Source organism: Taudactylus pleione, unplaced genomic scaffold, assembly GCF_031769625.1.
Source record: "Taudactylus pleione unplaced genomic scaffold, aTauple2 ptg000473l, whole genome shotgun sequence".
Lineage (NCBI taxonomy): Eukaryota > Metazoa > Chordata > Amphibia > Anura > Myobatrachidae > Taudactylus > Taudactylus pleione.
This window is the reverse complement of record NW_028284875.1, coordinates 8362948-8386037: the sequence shown is the minus strand read 5'-3', so window position 1 is coordinate 8386037 and position 23090 is coordinate 8362948. Positions and strand designations below refer to the sequence as shown.

At 42.0% G+C, this 23090-nt stretch overlaps 1 protein-coding gene across 2 annotated transcripts in view; it reads left to right on the top strand.

Annotated features, from left to right (window-relative positions):
* The window catches only part of SCAF8 (SR-related CTD associated factor 8), a 261275-nt gene extending 238948 nt beyond the window's left edge, over positions 1–22327 (top strand). For both annotated transcript variants that reach the window (XR_015869931.1, XR_015869932.1), the window contains 4 exons: positions 3151–3238; positions 17998–18076; positions 20704–20776; positions 22101–22327. The gene's annotated coding sequence lies outside the window, so the exon portion shown is untranslated. The remainder of the gene's footprint in view (positions 1–3150; positions 3239–17997; positions 18077–20703; positions 20777–22100) is intronic.
* Positions 22328–23090: the final 763 nt, after the last annotated feature.

Sequence of the window (23090 nt, the reverse complement as noted above, 5' to 3'; positions counted from 1 at the left end):
TTCCACAAAATATCACTAGTTCTCTCAGTGCTAAGGAATTTGGAAAATGTTTCATTCATTTCATTTAAAAACTGTCATAGCTTATTTTCCATTAACTTTACAGAAGTACAGTACATTATGCCGAGAGATTTATTTAATAAGTGGTCACATAGGGCCTGATTCAGCAATGATCACTATTCTGCTTATACGCACGCAACTACGTTGCTAATATCAGTGGTTATATTTAAATGTTTGCATTCGCATTGCGAACGCAGCCTGACATAAGGACGCCCACTTCCCCAGACCTCACTCAGGAATTGCTAACTTCTGTGCACGCTATGAGTACTCAGGAGGCATCTGGTATTGCAGTGGATAATTTATGCACGCCCATGCAACGGCATTGAAGCACACTGGCACGCCTGTGTTCGCACAGCCACCCCTTCATCACCACCCACAAACGGCACTCCCTGTCAATCACTCTGTTGTTCGTCTGCGTACCCTCTGTGTATGCAGTTCTGACCGCTAATGCGATGTTATGCATATTCATGCACAGTGCGAATGTAACCAATACCTCTGAATTTCTGTTATTATGTAGGATTCAAGTATTTTTGTTGATATTGCTGCAGTGTGCTGGAGGGAATATCCCTTTTTTTTCTGTAGTTCAGTGTAAACCCCGCCCTTTACAAGCACCTGTGCAATGTCATTAAGCTGATGTGAGCGACCACCATACTTTTTGTTCATAGTCATTATTGCTACTATACAGATATGAATAGGTATGACTCATTAAAGTCTTCAGTGGATCCATCTAGCAAAGGAATACATGGCAGAAAAGTAAGCTACTTATACCCCTTTCACTCAGAAAAAAAACAAAATCTCAGTGTTTACCTGGCATTTGATGCATGGGTTTCTTTGCTGTTCCCAGCTTGTACCCCCCTTCACACAGAAAAGCAAATTCCCAGGTCAAGCATTTGGACCTGGTAATTTGCGGATGAACCCGGGTATTTCTTCTATGTGAAATGGTCAACCAGGGTCGAAATTTCCAGGACTTTGATTCTGATAAAAAATTATTTTGACCCGGGTTGACCCATACACACAGAAAAAAGACCCGTGTTGATCAGCAAATTATCAGTTCCTAAAGGCTTGACACAGAAATTTGCTTTTCTGTGTGAAAGGGGTATTTAATATATTTAATACACTATTCATTGCCTAGTTTAAATATAATGTATATAATAATCTAACTGGGTTTAAGCCTACCTAGACTTAAAGAAGTTTTAGGAATTTTGAAAAGTTCTCCCAGAAAAGCAGAGCAGCCGCCCGCATCTCGTCCACACAGCATTGTGGGGTCATCATGCGAATGACATGGTCACTCTACCTGCACTTGGATCTCTTTCCCTATACTGTCCATTAGTGTTCAGTGAGGAACAAAGTATACTCAAGCGAACACGCACTACTGTATAATGACTAGTAAATACTGATGTTATGACATAATGAAGCACTTATCATATATATGATAATAGACACTTAAATGAAATTCTAAAGATATTCAAAAAATACAAAGGAGTCGTATGACTACCAGAGATGTAAGTTCATACCGGGACCCTGGAGGTGAGATAGTTGTTGGTGTCCCCCTCCACTACCAACACCCCAGTCCCAGCAGCAATCGCACATACTCCACCTAAACCACATTCACTTCCAACACCCCAGTCTTAGCGGCAATCATAGTCCCCCTATACCACATTTACTTCCAACATCCCAGTCCCAGCATCAATCACACACACCCACCCTAAACTACATTCACTTCTAACACCGCAGTAGCACCCAGTCACACACTCTTCCGTTCTTGCTATTTGCTGCTCCCACAGCAATAGAAGAGCCAGCAGATCCCGCGTGTATGAGGGGGAGGAGCCAACAAAGGACGGAGGGACCATGCACTCCAGCCTCTGCCCTGCACCTTTTATGTACGTTGGTGCTGCTTCTTTGCTGGAGATCCGTCCCTAGAGACTGCACTCCATGGTGTGGGCTCTGGGAGAGGGAGGACCGCCTAACATGCCCCCTGGGCTCCCTGCTTATTCCTGTTCTAGGACACATGAAGGAGAACCTGGAACAATGGAGGAGGTCATTTTGCCCCCTTTAGGGCTGGTGCCTTCCATTGTCTCCTGTATTTACGCCCCTGATGATTACAGTATATTCCGTAACAGTATTAAGGCACAAATGCTCTTATATGGTTCACAGAATCTAATGTTTATTTGTAATAACATCCATTATAATAAATATCAGAAGGAAGTATGTTATTCCTTATAATGCATGCATTTTCAAATGGATGCTGAAGTAATGACATCAGAACTTGCTGAGTACAGGCAAGCACATTGGGCCAAATGTAATAGGGTGAGAGTTTAGAAAATGTGACAGTTCTCTCACACTTTTTAAACTCGGCCAATGTAATATAGAGTCTGAGAACATGGAAACTCGCATGTTTTTCAGACTCAAAAAACTCATGATTTAAAATCTCATCCAGATGTTTTTCCATTTTGAAGATAAAACTCGACCCATGTAATAGTTTGAGAATTTACTGCTAAACTCTCACATTTTCTAAACTCTCACCCTATTACATTTGGCCCATTGTGTTTAAATAGAATTATTTTTACTTGTCTATTGCAAGGATTTTTTCTGTGAAATCATACCTTGATTTTTGTTTCATGAAATTGTAACTAGAGTATTACAAAAATTTATGTTTTAAGCTTTTTATTGTTTTGCTTTGTGTTTGTATTCTTGTTACCTATATCAAGTATTTGAGTTTGAAGTGATCCTGGTTAAATTAGTGTGTCCTTTTCTTTGCATTTAGCATGGCCAGTACCCACAATATTTTAACAGTATGAATTTTTAATTTTTTATAAAATAACCAGAGATTTTTATCTGTAGAAATCAAATGATAAAATAAAACAAAGCCCAATGAAAATAATGTTGTTTATTTAAAAGTGATGAAAATAGTTTCCAAAGAATGCTCATTGCTAGAAAGTTATTTTAAGGAGAAAAATGTTACTAACTCAGCACTTACAATAATTTAAATACAATAAACTATATTATGCCTTATAAATAAATGTATTCTAATATATATTTCATCACACATGCACATGCGTTGCTAAAATGGAATGTGCTATTTCTCCATATTAGGCAATGTCTTTTTCTTGGAACCGAGAAAGGAAATTGGAATGAGAACTAATATCAACGTGGATGAGATAAACGTGGTCACATGGACTGTGTAAGTCTGCAATATTTTATTGAACTTTATTGTTTTTTATAAATTATAATGTTCATTTGACAAATGTAAATAAAGGTGAAACTTGGTAATAACACAGATCAGTAAATAAAAATCTCTTCACCTGTGGTTTATGTCCCTCTTCTCATACTCATCTGGATGTTCCCAATTTTGAAGTGAGTGGGATTAACAGCCAATCAGAAGATGATCCTGCTGATGTTGTAAGAGGTAGTGACCAGCCAAGTCTTTTGACTGTATAAGTGTATAGAAAGCTGAATGTGGCGGGTGCAGTGTCATTACAGGGGATGCAAGCAGGACAGGGACACATGTATCTGCTATTAACTTACAGAATATGGATCACAATCAAACAAAACCTCTACATAAAACAATTTTAATACAACCAAACTGTAATATATTGAATGTTTTCTCAGGTACTTATAAATGGCATACACAGTGGGTAAAGTAGAGAGCTACTGGGAATTTTTAAGTCCCATAAACCCAATGAATGCTTTGTGATCAATTCTTGGTAAAAGTAGAAAAGCCTTTATTCTACATTCTTTGCAAGTTTAATAAGCAGGTGCGTTTCTGTCATGTGGTCCGTCCTGTATTTGTCTCGTTGTGGGTGGAGGTTGGAGCTCTCTTGTGTGGCTTTGTGTCATTGAGGCCTGTTTCAAACTCCTAATTTCCCTTCAACTTGGTCAGATTGAACCCAGATCAAGCTCCCTAGAGAGTGGAACACGTAGGAACATTCAAAGCCGGTACTGTATCAGCTATCTGGCTGTAACCTGGAAATTGAAAGGGAAAATTAGGAGGTTATAAATTAGTACACAGTGCCTGTCCCACACAAAGTAATTGATTCAATTGGATAATTCCTAAATTTCAGATCTCCATATCCCATTTTTTTCTGTATCTTCAATTACGACATTTTATATCTAGTAAATACCCTCAACTCAACACTCAGAGCCCTCCTCAAACTGACGTACTTCATTCATTATTATTTTCTTGTTCTCTAATTAATTTCATATTAGGTACCCTGATTTGATAGCGCAAGACCCTATACGTCACTGGACATCTCTTTCCTCAGCTTGGTATAAAGACCTGCCTGATCTAACAGACTTTCCAGCCCCTATCCACCCCTCAGATAAAATCCTGAAGTGCTGGGCACCACAATGCTACAGGAGGTTCACCTAAAAACCATACATAGAGCCTGTCTCACCACGCCAACTCCACCATACTATATGTTCCCTGAACATTCAGGTCATTGCCCAAAGTGCAATGTTCTACGCGTAGACTTTATTCATGGCATGTGGTCGTGTTCAAAAGTCCGCCGTTACTGGAACAAGGTCTTACATTTTATTAACCAAAGGTTCCCTCTTCGCCTACCTCTCCATACCATTCCGCTATTATATACCAATTTTGACATATGAAGATCAACATCTGATATTAATCACCTCATCCCCCTCTTTACAATCATTATTATGGTAGCGAAAAAGAATCTTCTTCTGGGTTAAGAACACTATACCGTTAACTGGCAAATTACAATCAGCCCTTTTAGATCTTATTTATTTAGATTGCATAGATACTTTTTCAGATATAGAGTGGTGTGGTCCAACGTTTTTACAAAATATGGTAACCATATATTACTACACTCCCAGTAACCACTCAATCTCAGATCGTTAAAGCTTTTGAATCGACCACATGCTGCGCCAAATCTCGATTTGGGATTTCTCCTATTTTTGTCCATACGAGGATATTCTGTTGTAACCTTACCCCAGATATATATATATATATATGTGTATATATATATATATATATATATATATATATATTGTTATAGAGTTTCTACTCCCTTGATAATTTCTGACGGATTTTGATATTGAGAAGAATTTATTGCAATATTAGTTTCTATTTAAGTCTACGTTACTATTGGTATGTTAGTTTTTATATATCATCCTCCTCCCTCCCCTCACTTTTTGTTTGCCCTTCTTGTTCCTTCCCTCCCCATCCCTCATAACTATAGTCCTAAAATATGACATTTCATTATTTTACATTATTATGTTACCCTTATTCCATCATAATGTAATTGGAATAGTTTATGTAACTTTTTCTAATTCAAGTATTTTGTATCTTATAGTGACTACTTTGTATGTTTTTAAAATGTCTGAATAAAGTGTTAAAAAAAAAAAGAAAGTGTAATGTGAGGGATACACTATTGCCACAGTCACGCCAGGTCATGTGCCACTCTAATTGTCTTTTTCACATGTTTTTCGCTAGAATGTGCAACTTACTTGCAATCCGATGTGTCAAAACCTCGTAACGAGGCATAACACTGACATTTTTGAGAACCAAGGTGGAGATGTATCAAATCTTGGAGAGACATGAAGTGGAGAGAATTAGAGCCAAATTCAATTAGCCTCGAAGGGCTAATTCACCACAATGCAGTGCCTGGAGCTGTTTAATTACAGCCAGCGGCAGCCACTTAACATGGATTTCTGTTCACCTCTTCCTGAGGCTTGAACAAAAATCTGCATTAAATAGGGCTTTCTGCTCTTATCATTGGAATCTATGGGTTGGCATGCATTAGCGGCTGCTTTACAGCATGAGGAAAAGTGCTTTTAATTGAATAGCCTCGGGCTTAAAAGTCTGAGGCTATCACCCTTTTCGTTGCGCGATAAATTGACACGGCTAATTGAATCCAGCCCATAAAGTATAAACCAATCAGCATCTAATTGTCATGTTACAGGCTGTGCTACAAAAATTACAGTTAGGAGCTGATTGGTTGGTACTTTAGTTCTCTCCACTTTATTGCCAAGATTTGCTAAATCTCCCCCCAAATTCCGTTGTGCTTCATCCGCTATTTTGTACATATTTAAAACTAAATACTGTGTGGTTTAAATTGCAGTCCGGCATCTCTGGTATAGATTGAGTGGTGTTTTGCTGCATCTATGGTGCAAATAAGATGCAAATTTAAAGAAAAAATGATCGGCGTGGCTGTATAGCCCCTTACAGGTACCTACCTTAAGATAGCTCATTGGAGATCGATCCTTTACATATACCTCAAGATTGTGCAGAACGGATCTCCTCTTCTTAAGCTGAGGCACAGAGCGGGGCGGCGTGGTCTCATGTCATGCGACCTTGCCAGCTGAAGCACTGCTGGCTCCAGTCACATCACAAACGACGTCACCAAGTAAGGGGTTAAGGAATGGGGCGCCACCAACATAAAATTAATAAATTCTTCATTTTATACCCTGACTTCTTACCTACAATGGGAGAGTTGGCAACAGTAAGCTTCATATAGCTATTTTGCTATGCACAGCTGCGTTCCTTTGGGGTCTGCTGGGCCCTCAACTTGACAAGCGCAGTTTTTACCTGTTGACCTCAATGTAGTCAGCCATTCTCAAGTTTTTTCCAGGGCTTCTGCAGCTCATCTTCCCCAATGCGTCTCTCTTTGCTGATGGACGTAGATCGGCTGGTTTATCTTGTGGCCACCACTGCGAGGTCACATGGTGAGTGATGCAGTGAGCAAGCAGCGAACTTAGCTTGCCAGGCCTGCGAGATGTACCTAGCAAGACCATACAGATGGGGACTTATACGCAAGAACCCCAAGAACCACAGCCCACATGCACCTCAGCATAGGTCAGTTGGTGGAGACCTGCCTCCATAGAAGCACCAGCCTGTCACTCAAGTCAATGAATGTTGGGACATATAGTTTAATAAAACAAAAACAAGTAATATTGGCCCTCATTCAGACCCACTCGCAAGTGGGCGTACGCACGTTCGCCGTACGTAAAAAAATATTTAAATTCAAGCACTCGCTCGTTTTTTCCTACGCAGCTAAAAATCCGCCCCAAACTCAGGCGACCCCTCCTCTGACAAACGAGCGTGCCAAATAGCGAGCGTACATCCCCGAAATGGCTTGAAGGGAACGCACGCACAAGTACAAACCGGAAGTGGGACTGTCAGATTCCGATTACCTGCTCGTTTTATCGGCCTACCTCCCTCAATCGTATCATGCCAATCAATGTATCAATTAGCTTAATTGTTTTTTTTTTTTCAACACAATGCAATAAACTTTAATCTTGTCCGTGTTTGTATTTGCTCGCAGAATACGTACGGCTGAAACCTTCGCTTTTATTGTTCAAAAGACATGTTAGCCCCAATTAAACAATTGTTCTATTTGTTTGTCTCCCCACAATTTTTCTGTGGTTCATTTCTTTATTTAAATTTGCTTACGCATGTCACTGCATCAAGCCTATCATAACTCTCAAGAGATTTGTGGCCCTGTCGAACACATGACTCATACACTAACCAATAGAATTTGTCCTGTTAATTTCCCAAATACATTAGCCAATCAAATTTGTTTGTGGTGCTTTATTAAAAATATTTTGTCAAAAAAACACCATTGCCATCATGAGATCCGCCGCATTCACCAGGCGCGAACTGCTGGTGCTGACGGAGGTGATGGACAGGAGGATCACCAGTCAGCCTCCACCCATCTCCAATAGGCGCAAGCGTTCCGCATATGCGGAGGTACGTCGACGCCTGCGCTCCTTCGGCTCACGCCGACATATTGGCCAGCTGGAGAGCAGGTGGTTGGACCTGCACCGGCGGACGCCCCGCTTGCTGGCATGCTTTCGCATGCAGATTGCGGAAAGTAAGTGTTCTGGACTGTGGTTTTCAAGTTTATCTTGTGGGCCCTAACTGCGTGTGCATGTTTTCATGTCTGTCCTATTGAGTCATTGTAGTCATATCTGCATGTGCATGTTTTCATGTCTGTCCTATTGAGTCATTGTAGTCATATCTGCATGTGCATGTTTTCATGTCTGTCCTATTGAGTCATTGTAGTCATATCTGCATGTGCATGTTTTCATGTCTGTCCTATTGAGTCATTGTAGTCATATCTGCATGTGCATGTTTTCATGTCTGTCCTATTGAGTCATTGTAGTCATATCTGCATGTGCATGTTTTCATGTCTGTCCTATTGAGTCATTGTAGTCATATCTGCATGTGCATGTTTTCATGTCTGTCCTATTGAGTCATTGTAGTCATATCTGCATGTGCATGTTTTCATGTCTGTCCTATTGTGTTTTTTATTTTTTATTTTATTTTATTTTATTTTTTTTTGTTTCCTGTTGAAACTAACAACAATTTTTTGTTCATTTTTTAGGGGCACAGCAAACACTACGGCGGCATCGCCACACAAGACGCCGGTCCCGGCCCCTCTCTCCAACCCCCAATTCCTCTATTCCCCCCTCCTCCCCAGACCCTGTGGCCGAAATTTCTGGCCTACTTCCCCTCCAGCCCAATTCCCCCTCTCCTCCATCCGTCCCTCCTCCAAATACCCCCTCCCAGGATCGCGAAAACACCTTGCCCCTTGGGTTGGGGAATGTAGCCACCTCCGAGGTGGTCCAGGGAGTGGCTTCTGGCTCTCTCGTTTTGGAGAACGGTATGTTTTTAAAGTTTATTTTGGACACCACAAACTGTTTGTATGTAATCATGTGTCGTCCCCATTTTTTTTGTCTTTTTTTCGCCTTAGGGTATTTTTGGGGGTTGTCTTTACCTGTTCCTGCTGATGTCACCATACACATATCACACCTGTGTGCCTTTTTTTAGGGCCCTTGTATTTTTGGCATACGACATTTTGGGGTTCGGGGTTTTATCCGTGTAATTTATTTTTGGCCCACAAGCTTGTAAGTTTTTGTTTGCTTGTTTTTTGTTTTTTTACAATGTTGCTTCATTATCAATTTATTAATCCCCAAACTTTTGTCACCCACAGAGGAACAGAGGCGTCGGGAACAGATTGTGAATTGTGTGGGCCGTATGCGGGAGCAGGTCACCGGGCTAATGCAGGGCCTTGACCATCTGTTGGTCCTCCTTAGGAATTAGTTTTTTTTTTTTTTTTTTTACAAATTGTTTCTTAATAAATCTGTTTAAAATCAAGCTCTGTCTCATGCGTTTGGAGTAAATCCAAGATTCTTTACACTGACATAAGTAGACTCTTCAAGCAAGGTTTGCCCCAGAAACTCACTACAGATTGTGTGTTGTATTTTGAATGCAAACAGGCACAAGAAACACCTCCCAGTACCAATGTCATTTTCCTTTTTTGTGGTGGTCAACATGATAGTTTACACCATTTTTCAGGTTCCTATTTGGTGGCCAAACTGCTTAGGACAATCTTACGAAGGCAACTGATTGTACACAATTCCTTGCTGTGTTGGTTAGTACCCCGAAAACATATTACATTTTAGCTCCACTTGCTTCATTACTGGGTTACCCCTTAGGTAAAATTAACGTTTGGGATTTTGTTTACACTTGCTTCTAACGTGCCCAAAAAGGAAACAAATTACACTCTCCAAATATTTATTCACAACAGAAATCAAAATACAAAGTGGTCACTCACAAACAAAACACACAGTGATAATCAGAAAAACTCCACATACCAAAAACACTAAACAAACACACAACAAATCAAGAACTGGTTGACGAAGGTCCATGCCCACATAATTTCACAAATATGGCGTTGCAATATTGGTGTCAGAATATATTCCCGAAGTTTCCACAGAAAGGTTTTTGAAAGGTAGCAGGAAGTAGTCATCGTGGGAGTGCCAAAGATTATGCAAACAAACAGAAGATGGTGCAAGAATTAATATAAAAAAAGATGAACGTTAAAAAACCGTAACACATTGGGTATACACACTGTTGTTTGATCAATAATTACCTAAAATATCGGGCCACCACATCATCGCGTATGGCCCCCCCACATACTGACCTCCGACCAACCTCGGGGGGGCCATCCTCAGGTAAGGTATCCTCTGGCTGCATTGGAACACAACTCCTTATGGCGATGTTGTGAAAGATCCCACACAGGACCACAATTTTCGAAACCATATCCGGCAAATACATGAGCTCGCCACCAGAGCGGTGGAGGCATCTGAATCGGCCTTTTAAAAGGCCGATACAGCGCTCCACCACTTGCCTGGTGGCTGTAAGTGCGGTATTAAACTCACTTTGTGGACCTGGTGTGGGAGCCAAGTAAGGAGTGAGCAGCCAGGGCATGCAAGGGTATCCACTGTCTCCTGTGAAAAAGAATAGACAACATCAGGATCACTGTGTATCAAGCTTAACATTGTTATGTACTAAAGGTCTACACTTACCCAGAAGCCACGCATCACCAGCTTGTAGGTTGTTTAATTTGTGCCATATCCCTGATTGCCGGATGACAAAGGAGTCATGTGCACTTCCTGGTAATTTTGCATTCAGGGACAGGATCTGGAGGGAGGCATCACATACCACCATTACATTCAGGGAGTGATAGTGTTTCCTGTTTTGAAATATGGCCTCCAGCCGTGCTGGAGGCTGAAGTGGTATGTGAGTACCATCCACAACCCCTATGATGTGTGGGAAGCCAGCTATTTGGTAAAAATTGGCCTTGGCCACACTAAGGGCACCCATATCCAAAGGCATTTGAATAAAATGATGGAGGTGCTTGAAAAGTGCCTCCATCACTGCCCTCAGGATCCAGGAAAAGGAGGATTGTGAGATGCCTGCCACTATTCCCACCGTTGTTTGAAACGATCCTGAGGCACAGAAATGTAACACCGCCATAAATTGCGTAAGTGGTGGTATTGCTGTAGGACTGTCAATTTGCCGCTCAAGATCACTCTCTATTAATGAGAGAGTGTCTATGATGATTTTGGGAGGAAGACGGTAGCATCTTAAAACCTCATCATCGGGCATTCCAAAAAGGGTGACATGTGTTCGAAATATCTGGGGCCTTGCACGCCTACGATGCCTACGCCTGGGACGAGATTGAGGTTGGTCGGCTTCCAGGAGCATGGCCAGAACAATCCGCCCTAGATCAACCTGAAATGGCAAGATTGTAATGTAAGGCTTTGGACCCACCCCAAAAGAAAATTCAAAACAACTTAGCTTGATGATGCCATCCATTGCTGCTTACATGCCGGGGTATTGTCATGATACGTCCAAACTGAAATTAATCACAAAAATTATTTGAAAATTTTCACTCTGTGCATTTTTGTTTCTAAATTTTGTGCTAGACCAAACTTAAAATATGCGAAACACACATTTGGCAAAAGAGCAAAACGACATTGCACACAGTACATCAAAATGGGTTGAAATGTTTGCACAAAAAGCGAAAGGGCAACCTCAAAAAAATTAAAATGATTAATAAGCATTTAAAAATGCGCAAATTAGTTAGCAAATACAAGTCACAATAGTAAGTTGTAAAAATGCGCTAATTAGTTCGCAAATACAAGTCACAATAGTAAGTAGTAAAAATGCGCTAATTAGTTCGCAAATACAAGTCACAATAGTAAGTAGTAAAAATGCGCTAATTAGTTCGCAAATACAAGTCACAATAGTAAGTAGTAAAAATGCGCTAATTAGTTCGCAAATACAAGTCACTATACAAACTGTGAAAAATGCGCTAATTAGTTCACAAATACAAGATAAAAAATGGACTTACCAAGAGCAAATATATAAAAGTCCAAATCAAAAGGTCTTTGGGTCCGAAATTAATCAAAAGCTAAAATATATGAAATTATGGATCCAAAATTTACAAACATGAAAAAACACAATGAAACAACAATTGATCAAAAGTTAGACTTCACAAAACTCAAGAATCAAGAAACGAGGTAAAAAAAATAAAAAACAAAAAAGAGAACGGACAATAAAAACGCAAATCTACCAAACAAAATAATCTCCAACCGCCAACTCCTTTATACGCAAACAATAAACTCCAGCCAAGGTAACCTCCAACAATCCAAAAACGCCACCTCGACTCGAGACACACCAAGCCATAAATAGTGTTTCGTTTCCCGCACAAATTAAGGAGGGATCATAGGAACGCACAATCAATGATGCGGCCGCAAAATAAGGACGCATGTATAAATACGTCACGAAAACACATTCAAATTCTGGTGTATTTCTTGTTTGGACCTCAGACATGGCGACAGACCAGGGAAACAATGCCCAAGAGTCAGGCGGTAAGTCTTTCATGCATTTTGTATCAATGATTAATTTGAAACATAAGATTGGGCAAGTTGTGATTTTGTGAAATATGAATATTTACACAAATAGGTGAGGAGGATGACATGGAAGAGGCTGCTGGGCCCAGTATTCCGGCCAAAGCTGCCAAAAAAAAAAGGCAGCCACATTTCACAAGAAAGGAGATGGAGGTTTTGATACAGAAGTGTGTGGACATCCTGCCACAGGCAGACAGGAATATGAGTCTAAGCCAAAAGGGGAGAATGTGGGAAGAGGTAGCCGTTGCTGTCAATAGGGTGGGTGATTATGCCCGTCTAGCCCGGGATGTCAAACGGCAGTAAGTAAACACTTGCCCCCCCTAAAAACAAACACCATTTTAAACAAAAGGATAATGGCTTCCATTTTTTCCCACAGATGGGGCGACTTCAAATATCGCCTAAAGCAAAAACTCGCGGACAGGGCTAGGCATGCAAGGGGGACAGGTGGGGATCCCACCCCTGTGTCATTGGAGTTGACCGATTTAGAAGAGCTGGCACAGGGGTGTGTGCAGCCTGTGGAGGTGTTTGGCGTGTCCAACATGGATACGGACATGCCAGACTTTGCGGCTCCTCATGTTGTCCCAGGTAAATCTTTGGATGTCATCAACTCTGAAATGTTATTGTGCCAATATGTAGATTCTAATGTGAGGCTTTTCTCTTTTTTCCTAACAGAGACACAGGCGGATGAGTCTGCTCCAGAGGGGAGCCTTGGCCGCCGAATTTCTGCTGGCTCGGCAGGGGAGGAACCAGTACATCCGGCTGAGGACCCTGCAGAAGCCAGTCCAGGGCAATCCCCCTCGCAGGCAGTGTCCCTCCTCACAGAACTCAATTTCAAATCGGATTTCCATACGGAGATTCAGCAGAGGATGGACGCCAGTCTGCTACGGGTGGCTGAGGCCCTGGAGCAAAATGCTGTGGCCAACGTGACCATTGGTCAGGCCCTGGCGGAAAATACCAGGGCCAACATCCGCATCGCCAATGCCCTGGAGCAGCTCGTTCACCAGCACATGGTGGAGCCGACCTCCCTTCCTGCCGGAACATCAGGATCCTCCACCTCTGGCACAACATCAGCCAATCCTCCAAATGTGCCTAGCCCTGTGCCTAGTCCAGAGGCCACAACATCTGCCTCTGGACAGGCCAGCCCGATGACATCCCGGACCCGGTCTGGCGCCCTCCCTCCCCCATCCAAACGGGTGAAAAAACGGTGACAGCAATGGTGACTTTTCCCACAATCCTTCTGTGCTTGGCTCATATTCCTTTCTGGTCAAAACTTCCCTCTCCTTTCTTGTGAAATGTTTTAAATTTTTTTTGGTATGTTTATGTCAACAGTTATGTTGGGCCAATTTGTTTGATTTTGGGACATATCTTTGGCAAAAAAAGATGTTCCCAAATTTTTTTTTTTTTTTTTTGTTTGAGCAATAAATTGAAACAAAAAATCTGACATTGGATTGTGAAATTATTGTACAAATGGGTTACATTTAATCCTGGACCAACAGGCAAAAACTGGAAAAAAAAAAAAAAAAAAAAAAGGGCTCTTTAAGGAACGTTTAAAAAATCATATAACGAGGCAAATTCAAGAGGCAAAAATAAAATGGTGCGAAAATTAAAACATGATGACATTATTGTTACAATAGGCCCTAACCACCAAATTGAGGGCAAAATAAACCCCCACAAATGTACGCAAATTGATTGTGTCATCCTGACATTAGCAGCTCTGATTTCCACCTTCGTACGGTTTTGTGCTATCCCAAAAAACTGATTTCAAAACACATACCAAGCCGGTTTTCAATCCAACACTAATTGCTTTTCAGCCCTCCCGCGATTAATCGCAACAACATCGTGGAGTCCCGGGACGGAGGAGAAGGCCATCGCCAATGTGGTTGAGTATCCAGACCCTAAACTGTGCGAGCATTTTGAAGGGAAAGAGGATCATCCAGTGACGTATGAGTCGGTCCGAACACATTTTACGCTCGCATTTGCTAATGTATGTACGCCCCAAAAACGCCTCGCCACGCCTGCGTTTTTCCATCTCCACCCCCGTCAACACCCAAAAACGTCCTGTTCTGTCAATCACATTTGACATGTCACTTCCTGTACGCTATTTGACGAACGAGACCAAAAAAACTCGCAATCTGCTGTACGCACATGCGCACTGTTACACCGACGCATGCGCGGTTATTCAACATCGGAACGCAACGAGCGTACTGCTGTTTGCGAGTGGCTCTGAATGAGGGCCATAGTCTTTACATTAATTAGACTTACCCCAGAAGCTTGTTTACCATATTACAGGCCTCATTTAAAAATCTAGGAAATTCTTCTTCCAGGAGAGCCGGAAAGAGCTAGGACTGCCAACAGTGGGGTGTACATCGATGGTTACTATTGATGAGTCCATCAGTGATTACGATCGATGGCACAAAAACCATCTATGGTGAACCATCGTGGTTTGCACCTCTCTATGGCCACTGCCTCTGAGGACATGGTGGGTCACGCACCAATCAAAAAAAGGGGGTGGGGCTTAGCTGCCACTGGGGGAGACTAAACTCCATCCCCTAAAAAAAAAAAAAAACATCAGCTCCCGCTTACCCTTTGATGGCGGAGAACCAATGGTTCTCTGTCATCGATGGCAAAACCATCAGCCATCGACTGTTAACCATCGATGATTGCTAACTGTCAGTGGTCAATGCCCATCCCTAGAAAGAGCCAAAATACTTTTCAGAACAGGGATGGTTGTGCCTGAGAGAGGTAGCATCTCTGGGAAGAGGGGCTCTGTCCCCAATTCTGCATGGTGGCTCCAGTCGTGCACTGAAAAATCTAATATTTATTCCCACTATGACAGGGACTCCCCACGCTGCTTGTTTCACTATTCATATAGGGACTGGCCCATCCTAATTAACCTGATACTGCCTTCCATATTAACAGGAAGACACCACACAGTCTCTGCACCGGTTGAGTCTGCATGTATTCACAGACCTATGCAAATGAGTCCATTTCATATACACCACATATGGACTGCATATCAAACCTATATGTGTCTTCACATATATTTTCTTTTCACAACCACACAGTTATTGCTATTTTCACATGTTAAGCATCATCATGATTGAAAATGGGGAATTGAAATTGCAGATATGAAATAATTTATAAAAGGTTATAGAACCTGTAATGCTTTATATGTATTACTTTCACTGCAATTTTAATTTGTTTTATACACTTATTTGTATTGATTAGTTTATATTTTATAAATCTAATTTAGAACAAAAAGACATCAAATTAAATGAAAGTGGGAAGTGGCTCCTGAGTATTGGAGAAATATTGATGTGTGCCTATTTGGCTATTTCTTTAGCTCAGTGCATAAGGAACTAGCAGTAAGCAATGCACAAATATGCTCTTTACAGACACAGCAGGAGCATCTCTTGAAAATAAATCCCAGGAAGGGTCTAATAGCCCCAGCCAGTCAACGGAGGAGTTTGTGCTGCTTGGAGGTGAAATTGAAAAGAATAATTTGTTTCTGCCAGCACATGCGTGGGCACCACACTATACTGTGCTCTGACTCATCTACAACGCAATCTCCATTTCTCTTTATTTGACACTTTACTGTATAATCATTTACTTTTAAATGGCTGCTTTGAAAATATCCTACTTCCTAATATGGATATGTGACGAATAATAATGTGCTTCTCTCCATGTGTTATTTATTTTTGTTCTCTTCTGATGGGTAGCAAGGATTAATATAGCATTGAAAAGCCTGAATATAAATATACGTTTACAGTACTTACGTCAAATATGTTTGGATATCATTTGGAATTATGGAGGGTTTTTTTAGCAGATGTACACCCCCTAGCAGACACAAATAGATCTTTAGCACATGTAATTAAAAGTTACTATAACACACTTGTTGGGCAGATTCAGGAATGCACATTAACTGTGGAAGGCAGATTCTACACACACCCTATGGAGGTGCAAGCAGTATCTACCTACTGTAATAGCCGGATACATGTGCAGCTGAATCTAACCCACAGTCTGGGGAAAATGATGTTACAATAAAGCAACAATACGATGAAATGACAGATATTTATGTATGTATGTATGTATGTATGTATGTATGTATATATATATACTGTATATATATGTATTTATTAATTTTCCACTAGTACAAGCATATCCAAACACTGTACTTTTCAAATAGTTATAATAGTTTAGTCTATGCCCGAATAATGATGTCCTGTAGTTTATATTACGCAGTCTCTTCTTTGGTGCAGCAAGCTCTTACAGGGTCATTCGCGAACAATTTTCGTTATACCATTTTATTATTTTTATGCAGTGGTCACCAATTTTGCAAACACATGTACAGTATTACAAGATGGCGTTCATTTTCAGGGGCTGTGCAATACCGTACAACTAATATGCTAATGCAGCAGGAGGCATCTGGTGTAAATAGATGCTTCCTGACAGCATTGCAAATCCTACGATGCAGCATTGATCTTCTGCGAGACCATTGGCAATCGGAGTAACCCTGAGGTTACTCAGATTGCCCCTCGCAGACTCCAGGAAAACAGATCCTGGCCTGGCAACGTCTACAAGATGGGGACAACACACCACTGTTTTGTAAAAAGGTCCCGTTTGCCGCCCCCCAAAAGCCACAACATGTCAATCACACTGCGACTTGGGGAAACTGCAAGTAATCTTGCAGAGGGAGACCTCAACAGGATAGGTATGGGATGCCGGCGCTCAGGATGCCGATGGTCAAATCCTGACGCTGGCATCCCAACAGGGTTAGGATACCGACACATGTCAGTAGATATCTTAACTCTCCCCCTCTCCTTATCCTAACCCTCCATCCCTGGTTTGTAAACCTAGCATCCCCCTCCTCTCACCACACCCTAAACCTAACCCTTACCCAAGTGTCTAACCCTCCGCCTAATCCTAACCCCTGACTCTAACCCCCCCCCAACCCCGCTACTCTTCTTCGGGATGCCGGTGCCAGTATTCTGAAAGGTGTCGGGGTTCCGGCGTCGGTATTCTAAGCGCTGACATACCCTGTTCCGGGATACTGAACGTATCCCGACCTAAACATGTACAGTACAGATCCTGTTCATGTGCAGGTCTCTCACAATTGGAGTGTTTGCGTACTACTCTAAATCAGGCCCTTTGTTTATCTGGAGCACTTATACAATGACCCCTATACAGTGATACAGATAACCTGATGTTAACAAGCATTGTAAATAGAGTTAGATAAATATTTTAACTTGATTTTGCATATTGGCATATTGTAAATTATAATGATTAAAATGAATAATTACATGCTGGCCTCTAGTTAGTGAGTTCTTACTTTGTTAGTACAATATTGTCTACTAACTCCAGAGATAAGAGTAAATAAAGCATACCGGTACCATTTGTGTCTACAGTGAGAGCATCAACCATTTCCATAGGACCATGGTAAGTAGAAAACAATGCCTTGTTCAGGAGAAATGCTGGAACATCAGCAAAAATAGTATCAATTTGTGAAATGTTACTGGAGTAAAGCAGATCCTTTGAAAGTATCTTAGGTGGATAATTTTATCTTAGAAATGATAACAAATCAAAGGTGATCTAAGACTTCTTCCAAGTGCACATTTGTATGATCAGGAATGTCCTGTCTCACGTCTATAAGCATTTACTGTATGTACAACCTAAAGACTATTGAGAGTATTCAAACAAGGAGTCTTTTGTCTTTCCTAGGTGGCAGAAATACACATTAAACCAGTACCAGCCAGTGGAGCCTGACTCACCACTGAGGTGTACCCCACAGCCTGTGGAGGTATGTATTTATCCTTCTCCTTATAACATACTGTATCCTTACATTGGATGGTGTTCTTCAGCAATATGGGCCCTGGAAATGTTTGGTCCATGCCCTAACCAAAATATGCCCTGCAAATAAATGTATACTATTATTATGTTTGTAGAGAAAATAGCAGGTATGTAGCATGTAGTGATAGGTATGTAGCATTCATGTGAACAAGATTCCGTGCAACCATGCAGCATGTTCATTTTAAATATCATGTTTAAATTGATTGAGATTCTAATTGTACACTAAAAGTTTCAGCTCACGCGTGGGGAGAAAACCCATTAATTCCGCATTTTACATGAGTCCTGATTTCTCTGTGCAGGAAAAAGGCTATTTAATTGAATAGCCTTTCCCTGCGCCGTGGGGATTTTGGCCGGCAATTAGTCACAGGGTAAACCCCGTGGCTAATTGAATGCCCCCCATAAACTTATACACACCTCCTAATATTAGGACTCTGTCTCTGTGTCACCTATACTTGCCTACACCTGATTCTACAGCATGCACAGTGCAAGAATATGGAAGATAAGCTCCACTAACATGCATACATCCAACTCAGCATCAGGTCCAAAGTGAGTTGGGCATCCAATCAGGACATCTCCTGATTGACTGCTCGGCTAGAAAGTAGGTGGGCTCAATGGAGAATTGCTCCTTTTGCATCAAGAAGAGCTTGTGTGGCTTTGTGTCTTTGGGGCCTTGTGTGTGAGCTTGTTTGTGTAATGTTGTTCCAATAGGGTTTTATATTTTATTGCACATATGGATTAAGGGCTCGATTCAGACCCTCTCGCTAGATGCGTTCGCACGCAGTGAAAGTATGCAAATTCACGATCGCACGGCAAGGCATTAGCACGCTCACTATGTCTTGGCGTGCAATCGCGGTGCGTATGCAGATGCCCACCTTCCTGTTTTAAGATGCGCACTTATGCACGTCATCTTCAGGATGTGTATGCAACCATTGGTAACATCGAGTACCATCGGAAGCGAATGCAGCACTTGTGGTTGACCATACCCTACCGCAAGCACTGCGAGTGCTTCAGTGTGTAAAACAACCATGTGACAAGTACTATGACGCTGCGTCTTAATTCTGCACGCCTGTGAAACGGCGTTAAGACGCTCAGGTACGCCTGCGTTCGCACCACCACTCCTCCGTTTCCAGCGACCAAACCATGTCACCACCCACAAATGGCTTCTCCTGTCACTCATTCTAGCGAGGTGGCTATGCGCAGCAAGCGCTTCGCGATTGCATGGACTGGTTCATAAGCATGTGCAGAATGCAAACATTGGCAGGCTGCGTGCGAACACATCCTAGTGAGCAGATCTATCTGAATCGGGCCCTAAGAACAGAAGAAAATAGAATTTATTAAGGGATGCAATCGGGAAGCCGGCTAACATTATACCGACAGCCGGCTTCCCGACTGTCATATCCAGGCGAGGCGAGGGTGAAATAACCGGCGTCTAGATGTAGACGCCGCTCATTTCACCGACGCCGGGAGACCGGACAGCCGCGCGCGGGGGGGGGGTGTTAGGTTTAGGGCTCCCGGGGGAGACTTAGGGTTAGGCACCCCCCCAGGAGGTTAGGGTTAGGCTAGGGGGAGGGAGGGTTAGGGTTAGGCACCCTCGGGGGGAGGTTAGGGTTAGGCACCCCCCTGGGAGACTTAGGTTTAGGCAGCGGGGAAGGGGGGGGTTAGGGTTAGGCACTTAGAGGGGGTATTAGGGTTAGGCACTTGGCTGGAGGTTAGGGTTAGACACCCCTAAGGGAGGGTTCGGGTTAGGAGGGTAGGTTATGTTAGTTCATACTTACCTGGAGACGATCAGAATTTCCAGCGCTGTCGGGCTGCCGCTGCCGAGATCTGTTCCACTGTCGGCCTGATGCTGCCGGGAATCGAACTGCCGGCCATGCGGCCGGCGGTATTACATGCCGATTCCGAAACATCTTTCCTTATAAATTATGGTGTGCAATAAGAATTTATTTAACAAGAGGACCAATGATGTAGTGTCTGCACTACAAATGCCAGTATAGACTGATACACCAGTGCTTGCTGGCACTTGCACTACTTCAAAAGTGGGCACTTTATTTTAACATGATCTCACAACTTAATGGGTTCAGGATGTGGTGTTCTTGGGCCCCCTGGGTCCATGGGAGCCCCACACTGCACAACCTGCATCCAGCGCATACCTAAATGGTGCTGGCAATTGGGTCCCCTTTCGACACGGCACCATCTTCCCAGTGATAACTTTGGAAAGATGGCACTACGTAGTGAAAGCAAAGATACTGACACTGTGCCAGAGCCTTTGCTATCTTGGGCACATGTATTATCTACCCGAATATCACTGGGAAGATGGTGCCGCTTGGAGGAGAGGGGCCCGCTGCACATGAGTACCCTGAGGTTTTAATACATCCCATGTTACCTATGCCAAAGCAATATGTGTACAAACTGAAGATAATTGCTATGATGCCAGGTATATTACCATTAAGTACTATATGCTAATTCCTAAAATATATAAATCTACGTCTAAAGTATTTAATCTGTTTTTCCACTGTTGAAAATTTTGCTGACTACATTTCTATTCATTTTTGTGGCTGTTTTCAATGTTTCCATTAGTGCTTTCTTCAAGTGAAGTTGCAGAGAAAGCCAGAAGCAGATAGAAAACACCTGCAAGTTCATCCCGTGTAAAGTATGTGAGGGAAACCAAATCTACCCTGAAATGTATTAGTTACATTATGTTATAATGTCCATTTTTATTTATTTATTTTAAATGAAGCACAATTATATTTGGACATATTTAACTCTCTATGTACAGGGCTATGACTATGGATAACTCCTTTGGGAGAGAAGGGCTTGTTTTTTAACATATCTCTCATTGACAATAAAGGTGACAATATAGGGCCCAGTGATGCCGCTCTAGCCTCCCGGCACCCCTGCGCTGAGCGGGAACCTCCTCTCACCATGTGTGGTCAGGTCTTTGCAGTACAAAAGTAGAAGCACCTAATCCATCTATCAGACAGTACAAATGTATGCACCCCTGCATGCACATCTTAGCCTGCAAATTCATGCACTACTCAATACAAAAGGATGCATCTCTGCCAAGGGTATAATGGAGCGAGCGTACTGAAGGCATGTACATGTATATGTACCTACTGTATGTGATCCTGTGAACAAACTGAAGTTTTATTGTACAATGTAGGGCCAAGAGCTGCAGATTGCACATAATGTGGGTTATTGCTGCTTTAATGGGTGGCCTGTAAAACATCCCCATTTTTACATGTGTTTGGAGTTTCAGCTCAGTCATCGGCCTACGATTCTCAATGAGATGCTTTTAGCACCAACCAATGATATATATCACTATCATAAATGTGCAGTGTACTAATGTACAAATCTGGCACAAGTAATCAAAACATTCCTGATGTTCTCGTCATGACTTAACTAATACAAAAATGAGGCTCGAACTAGCAGTTTCATAAAAAGGAAAAGTTGTGGTTAATGAAAGATTAATAAGACGTCATAGTAGGCAGGATATGAAGCAATGCTTTTGTTGTCATGCAGATTCCCATATTGCCCCAGAATCTAAAACAAGGTCATGCATATAGCGACGTGTGTGAGCTTACGTTACATTTGTATAAAATTCAATTCATTGTGTATCTGTAGGTCTCGTTTTTATAATCTAAAAATTAAAGAGATGAAATATACTCTTTTTACCATCAGGTAATTCATCCTGTTCATTAGAGCTCACAATCTAAAATGAGACATGGAAGTGATAAGGAAGGCATTGGAGTGCAGTCAGTGAGGCCTGATCTCAAAGTAGTATTAAAATATTTCTAGAAATCTTTGTGTAAATTGTGCATCTCTATTGTACTGGTTGTCTGTATTTAATGGTGGCCTGTATGTAATGGTGGCCTGTATGTAATGGTGGTCTGTATGTAATGGTGGTCTGTATGTAATGGTGGTCTGTATGTAATGGTGGTCTGTATGTAGTGACAGTGTTTTCTTCTTTCTTACAGCCTGCCTGAGGTCTTCCCTCCAAGTCCAGTAGCTACACAGCACAGGATCTATCTGCTGACTTTGAGTCAGCTGCCCGCTGCTGCTTAGGAACCACTTGGCAGCAGCTAGTCCAGCAGGAGCTGCCAGCAGGCTGCAGCACAGTCCTCCTCCACAGCCCACTCAGTGTGAAATGAAAGATAATTGGCAGTGATTGATTTATAGAAATATCTGGTTGTTACAAATATGTTTAAAATGCCATGTTCTGAATATTTTATAAATCACAGTTAATCAAAGATATAAAATCAAATACTGTTTTGGTATTCCACTGTTTTATAGGGAAGTAAATAGCTATTCTGACAAGCTGTCCAGGGCACAGGAATGCCTTGTCCTAACTGTAACTGAAGACATAAATTCAGCTTTTATACAGAATAGTATGTCACTATAAGCTGAAAGAAATTGCCCAATAATGGGAATAAGGAAATAGCAAATGGTACCGTCCCACTTAGGGCGTTTTGTAATATTATCTCCTCTGAGCACCCTATAGGTATATATTTCACTACCTCACTTGGATGCACTTTTAAAATTGTTTCACCATATTTTGATATCCAGACTTGGGTACACTTAGGGAGGTTTCCCATTGCCCAAAACTCGAATCACGATAGTTATGCATTTAGAGGGATGAGACATCTTCTAGGAATTCCCAGTTAAAGGCTGTATTGAAAAAAATATAACATTTTGGGCATACTTACCTACTCTCCCGGCAGTGGCAGATCCAGGGGGGTAACACAAAGCCACTGTGTACACAGTAGCTGCAGCCGAGTCCTACAGCTAAAGATGGAGTGATCTGCAAGGATTACCTCAAGGCATGCAGCTTGGAGCCCAGGGATATGCTGCAACTGTGCACCACGCTGATGAAAGGATTATTATTTTTTTCCGTAAGGGGACGTGACCATGCTTCCCGCGATTAGGCCATGCCCCCCTTGGCCCAGTCGGCTGTACAGGGACAGGTA